This window comes from Taeniopygia guttata, chromosome 5 (assembly GCF_048771995.1).
Source record: "Taeniopygia guttata chromosome 5, bTaeGut7.mat, whole genome shotgun sequence".
NCBI lineage: Eukaryota > Metazoa > Chordata > Aves > Passeriformes > Estrildidae > Taeniopygia > Taeniopygia guttata.
In genome coordinates this window covers 35,361,833-35,383,793 of record NC_133030.1, presented here as the reverse complement: position 1 = coordinate 35,383,793, position 21,961 = coordinate 35,361,833, and the positions used below count along the sequence as shown (strand labels likewise).

The following is a 21,961-nucleotide window of genomic DNA, read 5'->3' as shown; positions in this document are numbered from 1 at the left end:
CTCTTATGTGTATTAGAAAAAAATAATTATTAAAGGAATGTGCAGGTAGATGGTATGAAAAGACGAAGACCTAATTCCCTGGGTGACCAGGGTTGTGAACCACAGCAGTCTTCATTGTTCCATTGAGTCAGACTACATTTCAGTAGTTACAAAAGCACTGCTGTCCAATTTCTTTTTCCTTCTGCACTGTATTTCTCCCTGATGAATCACGACTGAAACCAACATTTTGCCAGGGATATACAGGAAATCATCGCCATTGAAAACTGTGGTTTTACATTTTAAAACCTGATTTATAAACTTTTATGTCTTTCTCAAGTTTCTTAGCAATATCTCCACTGAGATCTGAATATAAACTAGTGCCATTTTTTCTGGCTACAGAACAAGAAGCAAAGGAAACTCTCCTCCTTGGATCAACGGTCCCTGCTGAGGAGTCCATCCATTCAACTGGCTTGATCAATGAGCCATTACAGAGGTAACTATTTCCTTTTTTAAAAATGACAAATTCTTCAACTATGCAAAACCACTGCACAATTATACCTAAGAATACAAATAAGCAGAAGTATATGAGAAGAAAAAAAGGCCATTTTAATATCATAGTCTTCTAGCCCAGTCAGTGCCTGCTTGCATTTTTTCTACTTTTAAAAGTAAGAAGACAAAAGTGGAAAGTTGATGGTGTTTGCTGGTTTGTTCAGGAAATTAATCATTATCTTTCATATATCACAGCACAAAAGCCCTTTAGTATAAATGAATGCACTAAATTATTTCTGAACAATTCCTGAATTATTGCACATCTGATCAGTTCAGTATAAAGAAGAGGCACAACTTGCATTTTTGGGTATCAGGTCTACAGTTCAACCTCACACATTATAAAATATATTTTCCTGTCATTATTCCTTCTCTTTAACATAGTCTTACATAAGTATGCTAGTGGCATCTAATGCTGATGTATCTAATGTGGAAAGAAAAACTCTCATTGTTAATACTGTTTTATTGATCAGGTCGTATCCTGACCGGGTCAGGCTTTTTCTGTGTGCAGTAGGTTTGTACCAAAAAACATCATGCATTATCACTCATGAACTTGTGGGCTGCTCTCCCTGGAACCCAATGTGTTTGTCTGCTGAGAACAGGATCATCTCCCTCTCAGATTTTTGAAAGAACTCTACATGAAATTAAAAGGGTGATATTTTTAGACAAAAACTAACAAGTGTGATACTATTTAATTATGAAATAAGGAAGGGAAGACTTTATGACAGAAAGCTAAAAGTTTAGATATAAAGCGTAAGAAGGTTGAAATGCAGTGTGGGTTTACCAAAATTATAACCTAACAAGATGAAAAGGTAGCATACCTCATAGAGAAAAGAAATACACTAGACTTCATTTTCATGAATCAAAGATTATCAAAGAAATGGAAAGCCTTGTCTTTTGAAAGCAGTCTTTCAAGCATGGCTTGTGAGGTTGAAAGGAAATATGGTTACTGCCTACAAAAAAAAATCATTGTATACAGGGCAGTGATAGAGAAGAGTCATTTAAAGATATGATACATTTAAAGAACATTCACTGATGCCAAAATCCATTTAGAGCAGAAAAGAAACTTTCCAGATGTCAGAACTTCTGGGTCTATCTTCCAACAGAAGAACATGTGGGAGTAGGCTTCTGAGAAGGTCTTTGCACTTCTGAAAGGGCTAAATAATGCAATCTCTGGAGAAGCAAAGGGTTCCACTCAGTGGCTTAGGGGTTTTCTAGTTTTATTCTCTGAAGAGAAAGAGAGAGAAAGAGAGAAAGAGAGAAAGAGAAAGAGAAAGAGAAAGAGAAAGAGAAAGAGAAAGAGAAAGAGAAAGAGAAAGAGAGAAAGAAGAAATTGTGCAAAAGATGTGAGCCTCACTTCTAAATGCCTCTTACTCATTTTCATTGTAATTATAAATATTCCTTCACACGCACATACTTTAGAATTTTTCTAAATACTTCTAATTAGAATTCAAGGCTTTCCTTTCAATCAATTATCCCTCCAACAAAAATCATCCAGCGTAAGTATCTGAAGGAATTCTTTCTTTTAACTGAATCTCTTGTGTAGCACCTATACTAGCATGAGTAGGAAACAGAGGTTCAGTTGGTGGAAGATCTGGTGAATGCAAGATTTACCACCATGATAGTTTTCAGTCACTGGGGCTGTCCTGGCTTTATTGTTAGTGATGAAAAATTATCATTTCATGGTTTTTTTTTCAGATTCCAGAAATGAACTGTAACTAATTCCCCAGCCAGCAGATTTTGTCGGACAGTAAATATGACCGAGTTGTGTTGCTTGGCTTTTAGCTGACTTCTTACTCTATAAAGGTACAAAACTTTGACCCAAGTTAACCAGCAGGTTGTAGTCGAAGGTGCCATTGTTTTGTGCTAGAGCATATGTAAAATGTCTGTCTTCTGGACAGTATATTTCCTCAACTGAATTCCACTGAGGGAGATGTGAAGTCTGCAGTACAAGCAGCTGAAAACATGTGAGGTTAGTGAAAGATATTCCTCAGCATGACATCCTTTTCCTGGTATAATTGGCAATGAATGGGTGCAATAATTAAAGAATCTCAACAATTGCAGACATATGGATTTTTTAAATGGAACTTTTTTTGTGGTTTTGTAACTGTGACATTATGATATGTGAATGTTATGCAGTGTGGGCCTCATGTGACACTATTAATATTAATATTATTATTAGATGGATTATACTTTTGCCTCCAGCTTTGTCCCCTACCCCAAATAAGACTCCATTACAATAGGCACCAGATAAACTTGTAGCTTGATGAGTGCCAACCAAAAGGAAGTTCCTAGTTTTTCCATAAACCTTTACAAATTTCATTGCCCTTGCTAGTTTTAAGAACTTGTGCCAGAAATCTTCTTGCTCTGGAGACATCTTCCTTCCATTTGAATGCTATTCTATAGCACTTTGAATAGGTTGGTTTTTAAGGCAAGCGGTGTAATTTGCAGTGGTTTCTTTTTCTCATGACATCTATTCAAATATTATTCTCTCTAGTTACCATGGCCTTCATCAATCTCAGTTTCCTACTCAGCTTCTCTGTTCGTTACTTTTTAGCTGAGACAGGAGGGAAAAAAATTTTTTCTATGATGACAATAACAGACATGTAGCATTTCAACCATAATGAATTGCACAATAATATATCCTATCCAAATAGTCCTAAATATTGATAAAGGTTTGATTTAAACAGATTCAAACTTATTTCTCTTTCTTTAGCAAAGTCTCTCTAAAAACCAGCATTCCATGTCCTGGTAATCTTTTGTTTGAAAGAATGTATGTCTTTATGCAAATGTCTTTCAAAAAGTGCTTGACCAAAGTGGTTTTAAAATTCACTTCACACATTCTGAAGCTATAACATTCTGACATATTAGTTCACTTGGGTTCTGAATGGTTCACGACTCTTCATTTTCCAGCAACTCGATGTTTATGGCATGTGCTCAATTGTTTTAAGGCATGACTAAAAAGTGTAAAACTGGTCTATGAAATCGCTAGTTCAGAAAAAATTCTCTGCTCTGTTGAATTCAATAAGCAGTGTGTATATTTACTTTCTCTATCTATTACTTTATTTTTTTAAAACCTTTTGAGTGTTTCAGAATTGTAGGGTTGGAAGAAGTACTTAGAAATACCAATTTTCTGTATGCAAACTTCATGGTGCAGAAAGCACCTCTTTTTTTTTTTTTTTTTTAATGTGGAAATGTATGTCTCTACAATAATTACAGCTCTGCAAAGCAATCCACAGAATTTTACCTACCTCCTAAAGACCACTGAGAGGGGTAAGATAAAGAAAAATAGCCTCTCTCTATTCATCATCCTGCAGTAGGGAAAATAAAAAACTGGACAGACCACTGTAGTTTGGAGTTTGAGGACAAAAAGACATAAAATTCTACTTCCCTAAAATAGTACATACAAAAATCTCTTTTCTTCATAGGCTTCTTCAATCTGTACATCATGAAACCACATTGAAATAAATCTTTGAAATAAATTTCTCCTTTGGACACTAACAGCTTTTTAAAATAATCTGTTTTCCTTAATGATGAGAGAGGTACAATCTTTAAGAAAACAAAAATGTTTAATGGCCATTTTAAATTGTATTGACTGCATCCCCTTGAACTGAAGAATTGTATCCATTAGAACTCTCTTCTATAACATTCTGGCTACGCTGACATTCTCTGTAGTGGTAGTGGAACTTCCCCGATCATTTAGGTAACTTAATAATGTGAGATATGTCAGATTCCCTTTTTGACTTCAGCTCTCCCCTGTTGTGAGGAAGATATAATAACTAAAAAGAAAAAAAAATTAAAAATAATTATATTAATTGTAGGCTTTTTCTAAAAAAACTGCTTTTCAGTTATATTAAAAGTGTCAACATTGACTAAATGGAGAAATAGATCTTCTCTTCGTGATAGGTTAAAAAAATATTGAATGCAAATGCATTTTCAGTTTCAGTACAGGTAGAAAGTATGATGCCTAGTTTTACACAGCTCTGCTAAGCAGGTATGTATGCATCACTTGAAATGGTGTCTAATATTCCACAGATGGCAATTACTTGCAGAGGAATGGCTAGGGACTTAATTAAAAAGGCTGAGAGTTAGCAAAGTAAAATGCTGCAGAAGCACATGAAAAATCTATACATTATGCAAGGCACTCCATAGAATATTTAGGAAGCTAAAAGTGTCTTTTTACATTTTCCCTTCATTTCTGCACAAAAGGTTTACTGTAAAGTAAAGGTTAGTTATGCCATGTTTAAAATTATATTTTAGCTAACTGAACTTACTACAAAACAAAGCAAAATATATTTGACTGCACAATATTGATTTTACATGAAAGCACATCAGTTAGTAAAATGCAAAAACCAATAAAACATCACCACTGGCTGGGATAGATATCTCTAGATACAATTTATTTTTACAGTTAAACCAATTATTGGGCTTGTTGCATTTAAAAATGTGCACCATATATCCTTTCAAGGACTTTTTTATTCAATCAAATCAATTGCATTGATCTCCATATTCCGTATTAAACACCAATCTTAAATTAAAACTGACACATTTTGAAGGCCAAAGTACAAGTGTCTAAGCAGAAATAAATTCTACGAGGCTTTCTTTGTGTGTTTTTTATGCCCAAACATGAATACAAATATTGATTATGTTTTAACACACAATTTATGAGCTATTTCAATGCTTATTTCTTCCTAAAATTTGTTCAATAATATAAACTCACAGAAACAGAACGCTCCCTGAAGTTTTTTCTGTTGCACTGGAATATGATGATGATTTTCATAAATAATTAAATGAGAGAATGGAAATAAATCCTTACGCATAATTATTCATGAAGAATCTATGACTAACAGGATGTACAACTAACCTATCACATGTTGAAATGCAGATATAGGGACAACATTTGTTTCTTTTGAGCATGTCAGAACACTTAACATCAACCTTGAGACTGACCAAGTTGGTTTTGCTCCCAAATGGTACCTACAAAAAGAGGAAGCAAGACTGTAAATTCAGAGAGGCCATTCAGATGGACAAAGCTGTTAGGCATAGGACTGGTGCTAAGTATTCTCATGGCCTTTGTTCACTGATGACAGGGACAAAATTCCAATTTCATACAAAGAAGCCAGTGTTTATTTATCCAGCTGTCTTTTCTCCTTCTGGCATCACCTCTCTACGTCTGGTAGAAAAACAACCATGCCAGTTGGAAGGGGCTTCTCACTTCTCCCTGGCTCATCAGTTTCCCAGCTTTTAAAGCTCTGTTGGCATTGTTTGTACTTTTTAACTTCTATCTCCCAATAGTTTTCAATTAGCGTTAGATGCATTATTCAACTCTCTGAAGCTTTCCAGAGTTTACACAGAGTTTGCATAAAAGTAAAATGGAAGAACCAAGACTTGAGAAATATTTTAAATATTCAGAATATTCACTGTCCTGTTCACACCTCTCCATCTCTTCATATTGTTGTGTGCATATGTTGCAGTCAAATGAACAGCATAAGAACCAAGGAGGGAATTTGTCAAATACTCCAAATAGCTGAACATCACTACAGATTATGAATGCTTGGATTTAGGGAACATTTTTTTGGCTGAGGAAACATTCCAATGGGATAGATTAATCTGTGTAAACCACACAGCTCAGCTGAAAATGCTGTTCAGCATTCTAAATTGCCACCTTCGTCTTCTTTCAGCACAAAAATGTGCATTTCTTCCTATAATAAAGATATTTTATAATAGCAATAAGGCAACTCCAGGGTGTGCGGTTATCACGAGATAATCATACCCTGGAGGGATTGCAGATACTTGGCTGTGCCTCATAACACCCCATGTGTGTGTTTATCTCATGATAACCCTACTCTCTTTTGTATCTTATTGCCTAATTATCCTCTGCTAATGCAAAATACTAATTTTTTTGTCTGAAACAATATGTGCAAGAATGCATTGCTAACAATCACTGGAGGACATTGACAAATAATGCTGTCACTACTTTGTACTCTCTTCCAGCCAGAAATTTACATAAAGAACCAACTTTGGATATTTTTTTCTAAACCAATTCAAATTATTTAAGACAATATCAGCTAAAATATTGGAAGCAGGCCAAGTAAATATCTCCAAAAATTCAATGTATATTCTTATATGTGATTTATACCATTTTACTTACATAAAATACCAAATTTCTTTCTTAGGTATTTACATCTCTTTACATTTCTAATTTTAATACACAGAAGGTAGTTTCTTGACTGTTGCTTATGGATCCTGAAGGGGTCTTAGAATCCCCATCTGATACTTATCTGAGGATAAATTTTATTTTATTTAATCTCCATATAGGGAGTGCTAGCTGTGTTTCAGATACCATTGGGAGATATTCAGAGAGAGTAAAGATTCTGGACCTCTCTTAAGGAGATAGAATTTTTGTTCATTGTAATGTGCAAAAAAATGAGCTAAACCTGTTTTCCATTGATACTGAAATTTCACAGATAATGTTCAATAGCTTGTTAAACTAACAAGCTAACAACTAATCAATGTCATAAAAGTCACATGTAATCACAATTCATTGAACATAAGCACACTAAAAAATTGGTTCCCATTTTTAACTGATAGACTTATCCTGCAATTTAAGTAATAACATTACAAGACATTGTAAAAGGTAACCTAACACATAAAAATAGTATGTATAAGAATTGCCTTTTCATCTCTTAATAAAAGCTGTATCAATTGAAAATCAGTGACTGGTCAGATGATAATATGACATATTACGATGACATTAAACCTAATGAAATTTAGAAGAAAAAATGCCCTCAAAATACAAAATGATAGGTTAATCCCAGAGTTAAGTTATAGAGGCTTCATCATTCTATATTAATAATATTACTGAATTTTATTACACATACTGTATTCATATGTCCAAACACTGTATGAGTTTTGACCAATTTCAAAGGGCTTTTTTTTTATCGTGGGCTATTCTAACAGAATAGAAAAAGAAACCTGTAGACTATTTAGTAACAATAAAGAAATACAAGATAGGGTTTTTTTTATGTAAACAGACATAAGAGAAAACAAACAGTACAATATTTTTGGAGAAATTAATTTGGTACAATGCCAAACACAATAAAAATGCAATCCTGAGAACCCACAATATGACATTTTATATATCTGTCTTATACATGTGTGTCTGTGTTTGTTTTATGTCTATGTAGGTAATGTGCATTTTTGGTTTTATTTTGTGTTTTATAATATATTATTATTTTCCATACTGTTTGCAGTGAACAAATTCTACTTTTAATACCACCACCTGTGTAGATCTGCAGGCTTTGGACTCTTCCTTCCTTTGTTGTGAGCTACAGTTAATTATATCAAGATTTTTCTTCCTTTTAGAATATCTATTTTTACACTCTGTTTTTTTGTAAAATTGCTTTCATGTTCCCTATCCTCCCACTCATCCAGTTCTTCTGAAAAGCACGTATGTTTATCTCTCTTAACATTGCTCACAGATCTCATTTCTCAATGCTTTGATTATTTTAGATGGCCTTCTCTGAATTCCAGGCTCTTGATGCCAATGGGAGAGAATTGCCTTAATGCAGCTCTCCTCAGAATTTGCTAGCTCTGTGGCTGCCTTGCCTGTGGCATTCCTGGCAGCCCTTGCCATGGTATGCTCTTGGAAAAGGAATCAAGGGGCATATTCCCAATGAGCATGTACCAAAAGAATTATAAAAAAAATATACCTCTAATACAGGCTGATGTTGATATGCAAAACCCACACTAATCACAGCAGCTGCTGGTTTAGAACAAAGAGCTGAGCTCACACTCTCCTTATCTTAATAGAAATATGCCTATATGTGAGGCAGGAAGGGGCTCAGAGAAAGCTACATGCACTAGAATTAGCAGGATTTTCCCCTACAGCAGCCTCAATACTGTGATTATTATTGCTATTATTAATTATATCCTTGAACTGATATGAATGTGCTGCTGTGAAAATGTCCTCCATAAAACATATCTAGTAAGAGCTTTGCAAATAAAGAATAGTCTATTATGTTAGTCCTGTCTTGAATTCTCTCCTTTTTTATTATTTATGCCATTAAAATTCATCTTAGCCTTCAAAGTGGATATCAATATGCCAGCAATAATAGAAAGCTCTCTGAATAGCCAGGCAAAAGGTTTTGTGCCCTACAACGTGGTGGGAAATCTACCTGTAATCTTTCTGATCAATTGGAAACTGAGAAGAATTGGACTTCAGTTGCTACAGTCAGCTTTCACCTGTTGCATCACCTTTCTTGGAGAATTTTGCTAGCATTTATCTTGAGACACACCTTACTGACAGACTGCAGGACTGCTCCTCCTCCACAGAAATAACTTTCCTCCTGCCAATATTAACATTAGCTTTCAGCTAATATTTAATTATTACTAAATTAAAATAGTCCAACAACTTCCAGTGAAAATGTTTACCATTAAAACTTTCTCTTGTGCATTATGAAAAAAAATTGCATAGGAAATATTTTACTTCACAGAACATTATAATGCATGTGCAGCTGTGCAGCTCTTCTATAATTTTATTTTGTCAACAAAGATTTAACATGACTGTTTCTTACCTAAGCAATGGGAGCACAATGATGTAATAAAGTCACTCTTATACTAATTTTTAATGGAGAAACCCTGTTTTAACACATGTCATTGTCTATGGTCTTTTTTCATTGACTAGTCTTGCTTCTATGACACTGTTTCATTCTAAAATTATTCCTAGTCAGGATCATCTAGGAATATTACAAAAAATACATTTAATGAGAGTAATGGCAACGGCTTAAGGAAAACCTTTTAATATTTCCTCCTCAGTGTGAAAAATTAATTTTGAAATATCTCAGTGTCTTATCTTAAAATGTTGCATTTGACATTATTGTTAAGAGAAGGTTATTTAAAAGAGTAAGACATCTTTATTAAGGTCCTTCAAAATATGCTACTCTAAATTTCAACTCAGCTGAACACCAATGTGTATTTAGCAGCTTACAACAGCAAAGACACCAAAAGAGATACACACGCATAAAGCTCACTCAGGTTTGCCAAGGATGGCTTCTCAGTTTATGTTTTTACCATCAAATCCTGCAGTAAAGCTTTGTTTGGCTTAGGAATGTTGCCTGAGTTTCTGTGTGGTGAGGATTTTCTCCTATATTCTGTTATCTTTACATACATTTACTGTGCTGGCCTTATTTCAACAAAGCACTTAAGCATATATGTAAATTCATTCCTTCCTCAAATAAATGTGATTTTGTGCTCACCATTAAACATATCCTTATGCTGCATTTCCTTCAGTGAAACGTAAGCACTTGTTGAGGTGCTGTTGCAGAAGAAAGATCCAGCAAAGGCACTGCTGGTCTTAGTGAAAGTTTCAGGGCCTTACCTAAGTTTCAAGAAATAAAAGTCAATAAAACTGAAAGGAATGAAAGACACCAAGACCAAATTCTACCTCAAATATTTTAATACTGTTATTCTCCTTTTCATACCTGAAGGAATAAAATTCAGACTGCTAAGTAATGCTTATAAATTAAGACTAAATTAAGATTTTTGAGCTAGCATTACAAAAATCCATTCTGAATGCAAGAGCTATAACTCTGGGTAAAATTTGGTCTTTTCTTCTTCTGTGTCTCCATATTTTGCCAGTACTCCAGATATTATTCATTCTTTATTAATATTCATTTATGAATGTTTCCAATCACATTTTCATCCTACATTGCTATTAGAAGCAATGCTCAGAGACTGGATAAATTTTTCAATCAAGCTGCATACATGTGTTACAAAAATGCCCATGTTTTCATCACTGTTCCTACTCACACTTCAAAATGCAGACTTGCTTACCTCCAGGGATTGCCAGAGAGCTTCGGTTATTGTGGATGCATGATTTTCACAGCAGATATCCTGAAAACATTAGAGTTCATAGAAACCACAGAGATTCTATGATTCCTTGAAGAGATGTGGCCAAACCACATTCCTTTGAGTGAAAAGTAGCTCCTGGGGAGACAAATATACTCTCAGAATAACAAAACCGGTATTACAGAGCTAAAAAAAAATAAAAAAAAAAAACCCAACTAAACAAAAATGTAAAACCCCAGAAAACTATCTCTAAAAGTTATGTTACACACTAATTTTCAAGTCTCTTGGAGGAGAAGAAATAAAACTGATTTTGCACAACAACACTATTTGTAACTTTTCAATAAGTAAATGAGTGATCATTGAGAAATGCTGCCCATTTGCTCTCTGCTCCATTGGCCTTTGCTAACCTAAGAGTGGAACCAGTTGCTCACGTGAAAAGATGCGTGCTGGAATCTGTGGTATTGATGATTCCAAGATTATAAAAAGTCTCTGTCTTTCTGCCCCGTTGCCAAAGAAGAAGCCATAATTCGTCTGTGCTGTTTTCAAGGTTGTTTATTCTTGCTTATCTCTAACATGTTCTGCTGCCCTGCCGCAGGTCTGTCCTGCAGGGCAGCGTGTGCGGCTCTGCCCCCAGTGGAATGTTACAAACATTATATACCAGAAACTACCTGTGCTATATTTACAATAATGTGCCAATATCTGTCACCTACGTTGAACAGTGTGTCCCCAGCCTAAACCAAAAGAAAAATGCCAACACTACAGTGAAACATGGAGGGCATGAAGAAGGAGGAAAAGGACAAAACACACCCAATTTCTTCCATGAAACCCTTAATCTAGAATTCTAAAATTTTACTTTTACACCTGTGCCACACTTAATTATTACTTAAATCAAACACTCAGAGCTTGTAATTCATCCTGTAAGATTAAAAACTCTTTTCCGTGAACAGAGAGCAGAGACAGTGTCTCTGGGGACTCTGTCCAGTGGGGTTCCTGACCCCCTGCCAGGGTCCTAGGCCTTCCAGGGCAGCCAGAGGGAAGCTCTGGATTCCCACAGATTGGGAGGGAGAAAGACATGAACAAATACAGCAAAAGGGAATTTCTGTTCCAAATTAAACTCCATAGTTAGAGAAAAATATTTCAAAACCTTTTTCAAGATATGGATATTTCCTTTAATTCCTAGGATTCACTGGCTGGACCATACTGCAGAAATAGCCTTAAGACAGTATGCTGAAATTTTTCTGTCGTTTCTTTAGTGTCTAGAATGGCTTTCTACATTTTGAAAAGGTTTCACTTCTGCATCTAGGAGCAACATCCCTTTGTTTCCTGGAACACCTACACCACAACTTGAACTGCCATTCACAAAGCTTATTTGGCTTCCCAGCCTCAGATTATTTTGAACCCTTCCTTCACAAGCATTCTTGTTCTTCATTGTTGCTCTATTATATTAAGAAATAAATGCTTGCCATGTTTAAAAGCTTCATCTGGTTATGCACTCCTAACAGTAATACCTCCTTTTTTATTCAGCAATTCTGTCTGAGAGAGGATTGAAGTTTGTGAATGTCAGACCACCCTGGACACATAGTTGCAGTTATTCTTTGCATAGAATTCTCTAAATTAGAATGTGCTTCTCTGTGTAACGTGAGGTTTAGGACATGAAAAAACTTTTGAAAATAAAATTACCTTTTCTTGAGCACTGCAAAAACATTTGCACCTTTGATTTCTGTGATTTCATTTCTTTTGGTATTTCCTAATAAATGAAAACATAAACAGTTATGGCCAAGATCACTAGGCGTCAGAAAAAAATGCCAGTCATATTCTAATCCCAGAGGAAACCTTGTTTACATGATGAAACCCTTGTAAAGGAAATCTTGGGAATCTTGGAAAGCAGAATCTCTCATTGTCAGAACTTTCAACAAAAGAGCAGCTGCAGATACTGAAAGCATTAAATAAAAAATTACCAACAAGCTGTCTTACCTGTGTGCACTCCACAGAAAGGAAGGGCAAACATGAGCAGGTAGTGCTTGTACATCAGTCAAAGCTATGACAGCTACGGTGTAACATCTGACAACACTGACATGTGCTGCACTCCCTAAGATATTCCTCTAACTGAACCATAAAGAGACAAATAAATTAGTAATAGAACCTTGCCTGTCAATGTTCTATCTTGCAGGCTTCTCAGACTGTTGATTAGCATTGTTTGAAGTGGCTCATCAATACATTTACTTTCAGAGAAAAAAGAATGCTGAGTTATTTTATTACCTTAAAAATAAAACAGCAAAATAAGGGGTACCTGATTCCTCATGATTACATATTCATTTATAGGAAAAGGACAGACAAAACTCAGTATAATGCTTCCATACTAGTCAAACAGATCAGATTTTGTCTTCATTCATCTGCTGTGTGGCAGATGAAGCACTCTTAACCAAATCAGTATTCTCATATAAAAAAAATCAGATGGTCAGCCACTACCTGTCAGATTTTACCCATATTCCTGCTGCCTGACACAAAGCCAGCACAATATTTTCCTGTAATACTTAATTTTTTAATAAAATATATATACTTGCTAGTGTTTTTTCTTGCTCTTTTTGCAGCTGGAGGCATAATTATTATGAAAAAGGAGGTGACTGGGAGTACCTGCAGGTGCTAATGAGCACTAATGGTCTTGACAAGCCCCACCCAAAGCTTCTGCTCACAGCCTGGCCTCTGGGCTCCATCTCATTTCAGGGGTGGGCTGTGCACATCTGAGAAAAGGAAATCCGTGTGCAAGTAGAAATTAATACTTTCACAAGTCTTAAAACCTTGATTTACATTTAGTTTTGGTGGAAAAATAACTGAATAACCTGTGTTGGGGTTTTCAAATCATTAAAGCCAAGCTTTGTCCTGATTTCACCTGGAGTAGAGGTAACTTCTCCCAGTAGCTGCTGCAGTGCTGTGCTTTGGATTCGGAATGGGAATGGTGTTTTCGCAAAGTCATCTTTATCTTACGTCAAGAACATTTTTTCCCCCTGTCTCATGCTCTGCCACTGAGGAGGTTAACAAAAGAAGCTGGGGGCAAGCATAGCTGGAATGGGTGACCTGAAATCACCAAAGGGATATTCCACACCATAGAACTTCATGCCCAGTATATAAACTGAGGGGAATTACCGAGAAGGGTGCCTAGTCTGGATTTGGGAAGGGAGGTCTGGCATTGGTCACCAGGTGGTGAGTAATTGTATTGTGCATGGCTTCAGATTTTTTCCTTTTTATTATCACGATTATTATTTACCATTTCTACTGATTTTAGAAAAAAATAGAATAGAAGAAAGGTCTTGAATTGATTTATCTTTCCTCAGGGTGTCTGCAAACACGGAGGTGCAGTGTTTCATTCAGATTGTGAGCCTAAAAATACAGTTCCTTGTCGCAAAAGTCATGCACGGAAGTCAGGTGGTACATGCTTGGCTCTCAGCATAAAATACAGGGGATGTGTCCTGGAATCCACATACAGCATGTTATATATACATGGTTCATAGACATCCAGTACTCACCAATGTTTTATATATGTATATTATTCAGTGGCTCCAGGCAAACAGAAAAAAATTCTAAATCCAGTGTGAATCTGAGAGACATTGTTTCCACATTTTCTTGTTCTACTCTGGAGCACTAAACATTGATAATTTTTCCCTCTTTGACCCAACTTCTTCAAAATATATGGTTTGTTTTTTTTCTTCTATGATATATTCAGTATTTAGTATATATCAGACTGTTTAATAATGAGTCAGGATACAAGTAGCTTTCTGCTTTCAGTTTTTCTGCAAATCTGTGAATTACTTTTTTATAGTGTGACAAACCAAATAATCCTGATCTGCCTGGCTTACACAGAAAAGATAACTTTAAACGTTATGCTATCTTCTACTTTTTATTCTGTTCTTTTTTTACTTAGAATAGCAGTATAAGGAATAGAATATGTGATCACTAAGATTCACTTGTTAGTTGCCTGGTGGATGAGGAAAAGGCTGTGAATATGTCTACCTAGACTTCAGCAAAGCCTTTGATACTATCTCCCACAGAATTCTCCTGGGAAAATTGGCAGCCCATGACTTGGACAGGTGTTTTCTAGTTTCTCTGTGTCTTTGTGAGAGAAACTTATATTTGATTGAAAATCTAGAACCATTCAGTCTTGGTCTGCATGTAGTGGACTTCTGTCACCTTCTACTTGAATGTGGGAAAGGTGAATCAAGTAGATTTCTTCCACTGTCATCTCCCTAACAATTTGAAAAATATGGGCTCCTACTTAGGGAAAAATATAATTTCTTTGCCATTGTCTCAACAGTTCAAAAGAAATGTAGCTGTCCACTCTTTCATGCATTCTCGAGTGCTAGAGAGCAACTTCATGACATCTCAGTTCAGCTTCCTGTGTGACACACTTTAGCTCCCCTCCATAATCACCCCAACCAGTTTTTCATCATGAACAGCCAGACAACAAGATTTTAAAGGAGAAACAAAGAGTGCAAGATTTTTGGCCCACCAGTTGGGACTTTCACAGAGTTTCCCCTGAAAACATGCTCAACATGTTGAAGAAGTTATGGACACTGAGGATTTATCACAGTCTGGGTTGAAAAGATCATTTCCAGTGTCTGAATCTTTGTAGTTCCAGATCTTACTGTAGTACCAGTTAGCAGTAAAAACATTACTGAGTTTTGTCCAGGACAAAACACTGTTTTCTTCTTATATGTTATGATATCAGCAGTTACCTCAGTGGCCATAATCATGAATAATAATTTGAGTACTTTTTAATGTATATTGCAATACATCCTACGCATTAATTAACCATCATACGTCATTATCTCAGGCTGTCACTAGCAGATGAAAAATTGAAGCAATGAGTCATAGATTCACCCCTATTAAATGCTGGTGTAGTCATTTAAGTTAAAAACAGGTATCTGTTTCAGAGAGCAGAGAACTGGATTCTTCTAGAGGTGATACAGTCCTTAACTGGCCTGAACTGCAGTTCGGTACTTCAAAAGGATGAAAGGATGAAATTGGGCACTAAATATCAAGTCACTTGCCTGTCCTTTAATTCACAAAGCTCTGCAGAAGATATGTAGCTAATCTCATTGTCTTCCTTTTTCTTTCACAAGTTGTTCATTCAGAAGAAAAAGATTTAGATATGGATGGGACAGTCTTATCAAAGCTGAGGCTTCCATATTGCAGTCAAGGTGTATTTTAATGATAGTCTCCCAAACCACAAGTTTGCAGAATCTAAAGTGACAATACATCTGGTAATGAAAAGTAAATCCCTTTTTACATCTAAAACTAATATGTAAGCAGGAAAAATAATTTTAAAAATGGCTTTTTAATTATTCTCCATAGTAACCTTTTAGGATCACCATATGTAACCCATTACCCAGTGATCTCACTTTAAATTTGGATGACACATTAAGGTCTTATCATTCTGGATTGCAAAGGGATGCATTAAAATGCCACGTATTTTACTATTTATGTTTCCTTGGCAGTTTAAAAAAACAACAACACCCCATGCAGTGATTAGTCGCTTAAAATAAAATAAAATGCAGATCAGAAATGTAACTGGATAGAAGTTTGCAAATTTCAGATCCGTTGGTTGCTGCCATCTTAGCATGAATTAAATCATCACTAAGACAATACCAGAAATACTGTCTTCTGTTTGCCATTAGGTTCCTTCATCTTCCACTTAACTTGTGATTATAGGCTGTAATGCCTGACATTAGTTAAGATTTTGGTCAATCTATACACCAATACTTGACGATAAGGTCCCTGGGTTAATCAGATGGAAATAATTTCTGGAAATTACAGATAGTCAAATTTGTATATGCAATCCAGTGATTATATTGCCAAGTTTTAGAACAGATGTCTGATGCTTTAGAAATCTCTTTATAGAAGAATTTTAATCGCCTCTGTTCAATAATGACATAGATTATTAAAACACAATTTTTGTGGTGACCTAATTAAAGCATTCTATCAAAAACAATCAAAGCAGCCAGTCTTTCATTGATGAGGTTTCCCAACCTCTAAATGCAGCCCTGATTAAAGCACAGCATGAAAAATGGATAAAATTATGATTTCTGCTTAGAAATTAGCCTTCAGCAGTTGTTAATAAAAGAAAATAGGAATTTACAAACCAACACATAAACTTTGTAAGTGTGGACTCTCTTCTATTGCCTTTTGCAGCAGGTAAACTGCACTGTTATAACTATCATCCTCAAAATGTTATTAAGTAATTCCAGAGTGAGAATTATATTGTATTTTAGTTTTGGAAGCCTAGGAGCTAGACCATGGGTCTCTTAATAACCTAGCTATGTGTTCCCTGGGTGACTAACCTAACTGTCTGTCCCCTGGGTAACTAACCTAGCTGTCTGTCCCCTGGGTGACTAACCCAGCTGTCTGTCTCCTGGGTAAGCTGTGATTCCCTTCAGCCCTGCCAGAATTCTGTTAAACACACTCTTGGTTTTTCTGCAGTTACAGAGTGTAGTTCTGAATGCTGCTACACAGTGGAGGATTCACAATGCATCTAGAAGCAGCAGTAATGTTTCCTTAGTCCTTTCAGATTTAGATTTATTGCCCGGTGACACAAAATAGGATTCTCCTCACGATGCTTCAGTAGAAGAGATCCTAGTCAATCCAAAAGATTGCTGTAAGCTGGCATTTAGACTCTGCCTTTCAGGCTTTTTTCTGAAGCTGTATTTTCTTACATTGATTCTCATTGCTAATAAGCCTAAGAGAAACGGTGGTACCCAATTTACCTTGTCAATCCAATTAACAAAATATGGTAGAATATTTGAAAATTAATTTAGATTAAAGTAGCTCAATTTAGAAAGTGAAAAATTCCAGTTCATGTAATGGATCTTACTTGACACAATTATGTATAGAATGTACCAATGGTTGTAGATAACACTGAATAACCTTTGTTCAATATTTCTTTCTCAATTTCATTCTCAAATTAGATAGTGAGGAAAAGATTTTTCAAGGTCTATGACTAAATATTTTTAACCTTGTAGTAATACTTGCATTACAGCAGGTAAATCTTAGTTTAAAATACGTTGTAGTTCTGAAATTTATCTATTCCATCTAGAAGGTGGCTAGGAAACTAAAAAGAAAATATATACTAGTGATGGAAAATCTGTCATCATTATTCTTTCCTCAGAACATGTACCAGGTTCTTACACTTCAAAGATCTCGGAGCAATTTTACAGTCCTTCCTTCTTTCCTTCTGTCTGATGCTATGTTGTGAATCTCAGTTTTTCTGTTCCTATGTAAACTGGGTTGTAAATTTACCACCAAAAGGGAGTGGCCTCATCCACACATCTTACTAGGAATGGACAGTATCACACACTGTTCCCCAAGTCATGAGCTAACACTATCTAAGACAGTGCTACCTGACATGGAAAATAACATCCCAGTCTGTGTGCTAGCACTTCAAGAGAAGGGACAAATGATGGCCAATGCTCAGGCCTATTCCTTCATTGTGCTTTATTTGCTCATATAGACATAGTCACTAAGGCTATATGAGCCCTGGAAAAAAAAAAAAAAAAAAAGAACCTGAATGAGATAAACCGATTAATCTTTAGATCTGCAAGCGTTCGTTCGCTCCTTAAAACACATGGTCTCTGTATATTTGCTTCACAGTATTAAAAGAACAAGCATGTCTGTCTAATTTTTATTCTTCTCTCTCTTTTTTTTTTCTTTTTTTTTTTTTAATTTTTAACTCACTGGTACTAGTTCTGTGTTTTTATTTTGGCACAGCTCTTACATTAACATGCTACTCTCCTAATATGATAAGAGATGGGTCTACCTGGAGCCTTGGAGAGTAGAGCAACAGTGAACCTCTGTAACTGAAATGCTAATCAACTCTTAAAACATCTAATATTTATAAAAACTAAAGAGAACAGTAACTAATTTAATTGGAAAATTAGAGCAATTGAAAAACTGGAGTGAACAAGAACTAGATTTTGGTTTTGAGAGAGGCGATAATTTTTATTGAGTTTATATACAGCACTGAACCAAAAAAAATTTGAACTTATTTGAACACAAAGAGAAATACAGGTGATGTGGCTGCACCCGTATCTTACATTATAAGTGAACAAAGAGGAACTGAACAGATTGTGCATGAGCTGCATGTTTACAAGATCCTCTCATATTGTTTAATTCTTCTGTGACATTTTGTATGGATATTTCATAAACCACCACACAATTGCAAGCTAGCTAACATCTCACTGAGAATTTTGTAAAAAAGTTCAAGGTCAAAAATAATTATTCTGCATGTATTTATTTTTTCTACAAGGTGGCTTCTCTTCTCACATAGATTTTAAAAGCTGCTTGTAAAACATCAGTGCAGTGTTCAGGAGGCACTCAAATTGCCAACTGGCCAAAAGTGTCGCTTTCTAACATCAGTTTTACATTAGACTTGAAAAATTTGTGTAATAGCATTTTTGTTTGGGGCTTGGTTTTCGTTTTTTCATGGAGATGCAACCATACCAGTTTGTACTATAAATTAATAGAGAAGACCTTGAGAATCCAAACAGCATTCCCACTCTGGACTAATGGGAAAAAAGACAGCTAGAATAAAAATGTATGAACTTTCTGTCCATGTGTGCAAACTCAGCCCCTTTATGCCTTTGGTTAGTTCATAACATATTGAGGGGGGGAAAAAACAGGCTGTTTTTTGAGATAATCTTATTTCCATCCACTATCTCAGACACTTTAAACCCACACACTACAGTGTGCTGTATGACACCCCAAAGAAATAAACTAGATTGTCAAACCCTTGTACCTGCAGTCTACTTAGTTATTTCTGAAAATAAAGTAGCCCATATGAACAGAGCACTCTTGGGAATAATACATAATGGTCTATGTCTGACATCACCAGCTGTAGCTGACACACACACTCGAGTTGGAACAAGACAAGTAGCATGTAGTTCACTTGAAAAGCACTCAGAAGGAGGTGGTTACCTTGTCTGATGTCTTTTCTTGTGTTTTCAGGAAAAAGACTTGGATATCCCTGCATTCTGAACAAGCAACACAGAAAGAATGCACTAAGAGAAAAATGTTGCTGCACAGATATTCAGAATAATGAAGTATGTGATGGTTGTATTGCCATGGAACAGTAAGAAAAAAAAATCTTAAAAAATTTTCAGTAAGGCTTTTATCATTTGACTTTTGGTCACTACTTTACTGCTGTCCTTTAGCCCAGGTATTTTATTTCAATATATTGCATAATTATGCTTTTGTGATGTGCTTGTTTATCACTCTTAAAACTAACTTCTGTACACAGTTATTTTGAGGAACAGTCAATTTCATTGGCATACTATAGGAAAAAGCTGAATTTTAAAATTTGAAGAAAAAGTATGGAATAGAAACTTCTGACTCATTTTTTTCACCTTTCTTCAGTAAAAACCTCTAAATATTTATGGACTGAAATGGGAAGGACAAGATCCAACGCCTCAAACTTTATTCTCTGAAAACTCTGGCCATTCTACTTTCTCACTGAAAAGCTTTATAAACATCCCAAACTTGAATCTTCCAGGGTATGACCTTTTTTAAATTTTTAGATTTACCTTTTTGAAAACTGTTCAGTATGAAGGACATAGTACAGGCTCTAAATGTAAGCTTTTGAGTCCTGATAACCCAAAAAAGTGACTATCAGGCCACTAATACTAATAAATGAATACTTACTTAGTTGTATTTTAAGGTTGATGCATTTTCTTACATACAGGCTCTACAAGTATGGAAACATCCTTAAAGTGGAAACACCAAATGAATGTTGGTAATATCTAGTGGTTCTCCTTCAACCTTATTGAAAATATTTTTATCACCTTTGATAAAATAGTGCACTAATATCAACTTTGCACTAATTTGATAAATTAGTGTCACTAATATGCAACCAATGTAATCCTTGACAACACCAGAAAAATATTATCAAATATAATTTGGATTAGTGTGAGAGAATATTTTTATAGAATGGAAAAACAGATCTATGAGTATGCTTTTCAAAGCTCTGTGTATACTCAATGACATAAGTGTAAATTTTCTGTGTAAAATTATTTGAATTTTTACTTATAGGAAAATCTGGTATCTTTACACTGAGTTTTTGGGGTTTGGTTGCTTTTATTTTTTTTCCTTCCTCTCTTTCTTTGCATATTTTTTACCAAGAAATAAAATTATAATAGTTAATTATTAGCAATATGCATATAATTAAGAAACTCCCACATTTAGTTGGAATTTAAGGAGATCATTAGCAGTAAAGTCACAATTTCTTGAAAGGACTAAAAAGTTTTGATGTCATACTTCAGCACTTTGTTGTATTAAATTTCAGTTCTCCAGACCAAAACAAGTTTTAGCTTTGAAATTTAAAACAGTCCATTAAATTAAGAAAAAAAAAATCTTTGTAGTACTTTATGGAGTTCTTACTATTATTTTTTCTTATTCTTGAGGCCCATGCAAGAATGTTAATGACCACAGGAGACCTGAAGAACTGGGAAATCTCCTCCAAGATCTCCAGTTAGCACCCTACATTTTAAAGTTCTGTTAGTAGGCCATCATGGTTTCCTAATGGCTAATAAATATATGAAAAATGATTGTAGCTATCCTGTATAATGACTTCAAAGGTTTTTATCTCTAGTGAACGGAGTCTTCTCAAGATGGATTTTTATAATCACTTTTCACATACATACATGGAAAAAATCTAGATCAAAACCCACTGAAATGATTTCGCCTACAATTGTAAGATGTTTGTATGATGTACAATATCTGTTTATCTGGGTATAGAACAATCCTTCCTCACACTTTTTCTTAAGTCTTGTAGATTGTGTACAGGAAAAGGTGTGCAATTAAGTTGTTAGGCCCTCTTCCCCAATGTTACTAATTCAAGTTCATTGAGAAGCAAATGGTGCATCTCTTTTTTTCTCTGTCCATGTTGCAAATGGTCTGTATAGCACCTGTGGACAAGTTTGGCATTTGTATCTATCTGCTGATACACACCCACGTAACATGTGCCTTGCACTACATAAATTACTAATAAATACTAGGTCAGGTTGACCAATAAATTCCAGCTGCTTTGTACAGACCTGCTCAATATAAACCAGCTGTATGTAAGTCTCATCTGGCTGATTCAGATTGATTTACAGTTATTTTGGCTTGGAAACACCACACAAATCAATCCATGTATATTGATGAGACTTGGTCAATACCTCTTCTGAAATCACATAAAATGCATAGGAAAATTTAACCTTTCAACAATTATTTTAAACATCCACTTTAAGAATCTGAATCTGAAGAGATAAGGTCACATTAGTAAAGATAGCCAGTAAAGGTTAACCATTTAAATCATACATCTGTAAGAAGTTAAAGTACGCTACAGCAATTAAACTCATGAGTATAGGTCAGCACTCCAATCCCGTGTCTGGTTTAATCTGATCTACAGAAAGGACAACTTTTGAACATTTTTTTTCCAGTGCAAGTTCAATGGGAAATGAAAATATCTTAAAAAAGGATGAAATCCATTTTGTTAACAAAACAAACTTCATCAGAAACAATCTTGCAAATGATCTGTAGCTTAAAAACTTATTTCTGCCTA

At 35.2% G+C, this 21,961-nt stretch overlaps 1 long non-coding RNA gene across 2 annotated transcripts; it reads left to right on the top strand.

Annotated features, from left to right (window-relative positions):
- Positions 1-209: 209 nt before the first annotated feature.
- On the top strand, positions 210-21,436 carry LOC121470094 (uncharacterized). 2 transcript variants are annotated; one of them, XR_012056364.1, is made up of 4 exons: positions 210-472; positions 19,369-19,463; positions 19,777-19,913; positions 20,102-21,436. It is a non-coding gene; the product is annotated as an uncharacterized lncRNA (long non-coding RNA). The 2 variants fall into 2 exon arrangements; XR_012056363.1 differs by having other exon boundaries at positions 19,777-21,436.
- Positions 21,437-21,961: the final 525 nt, after the last annotated feature.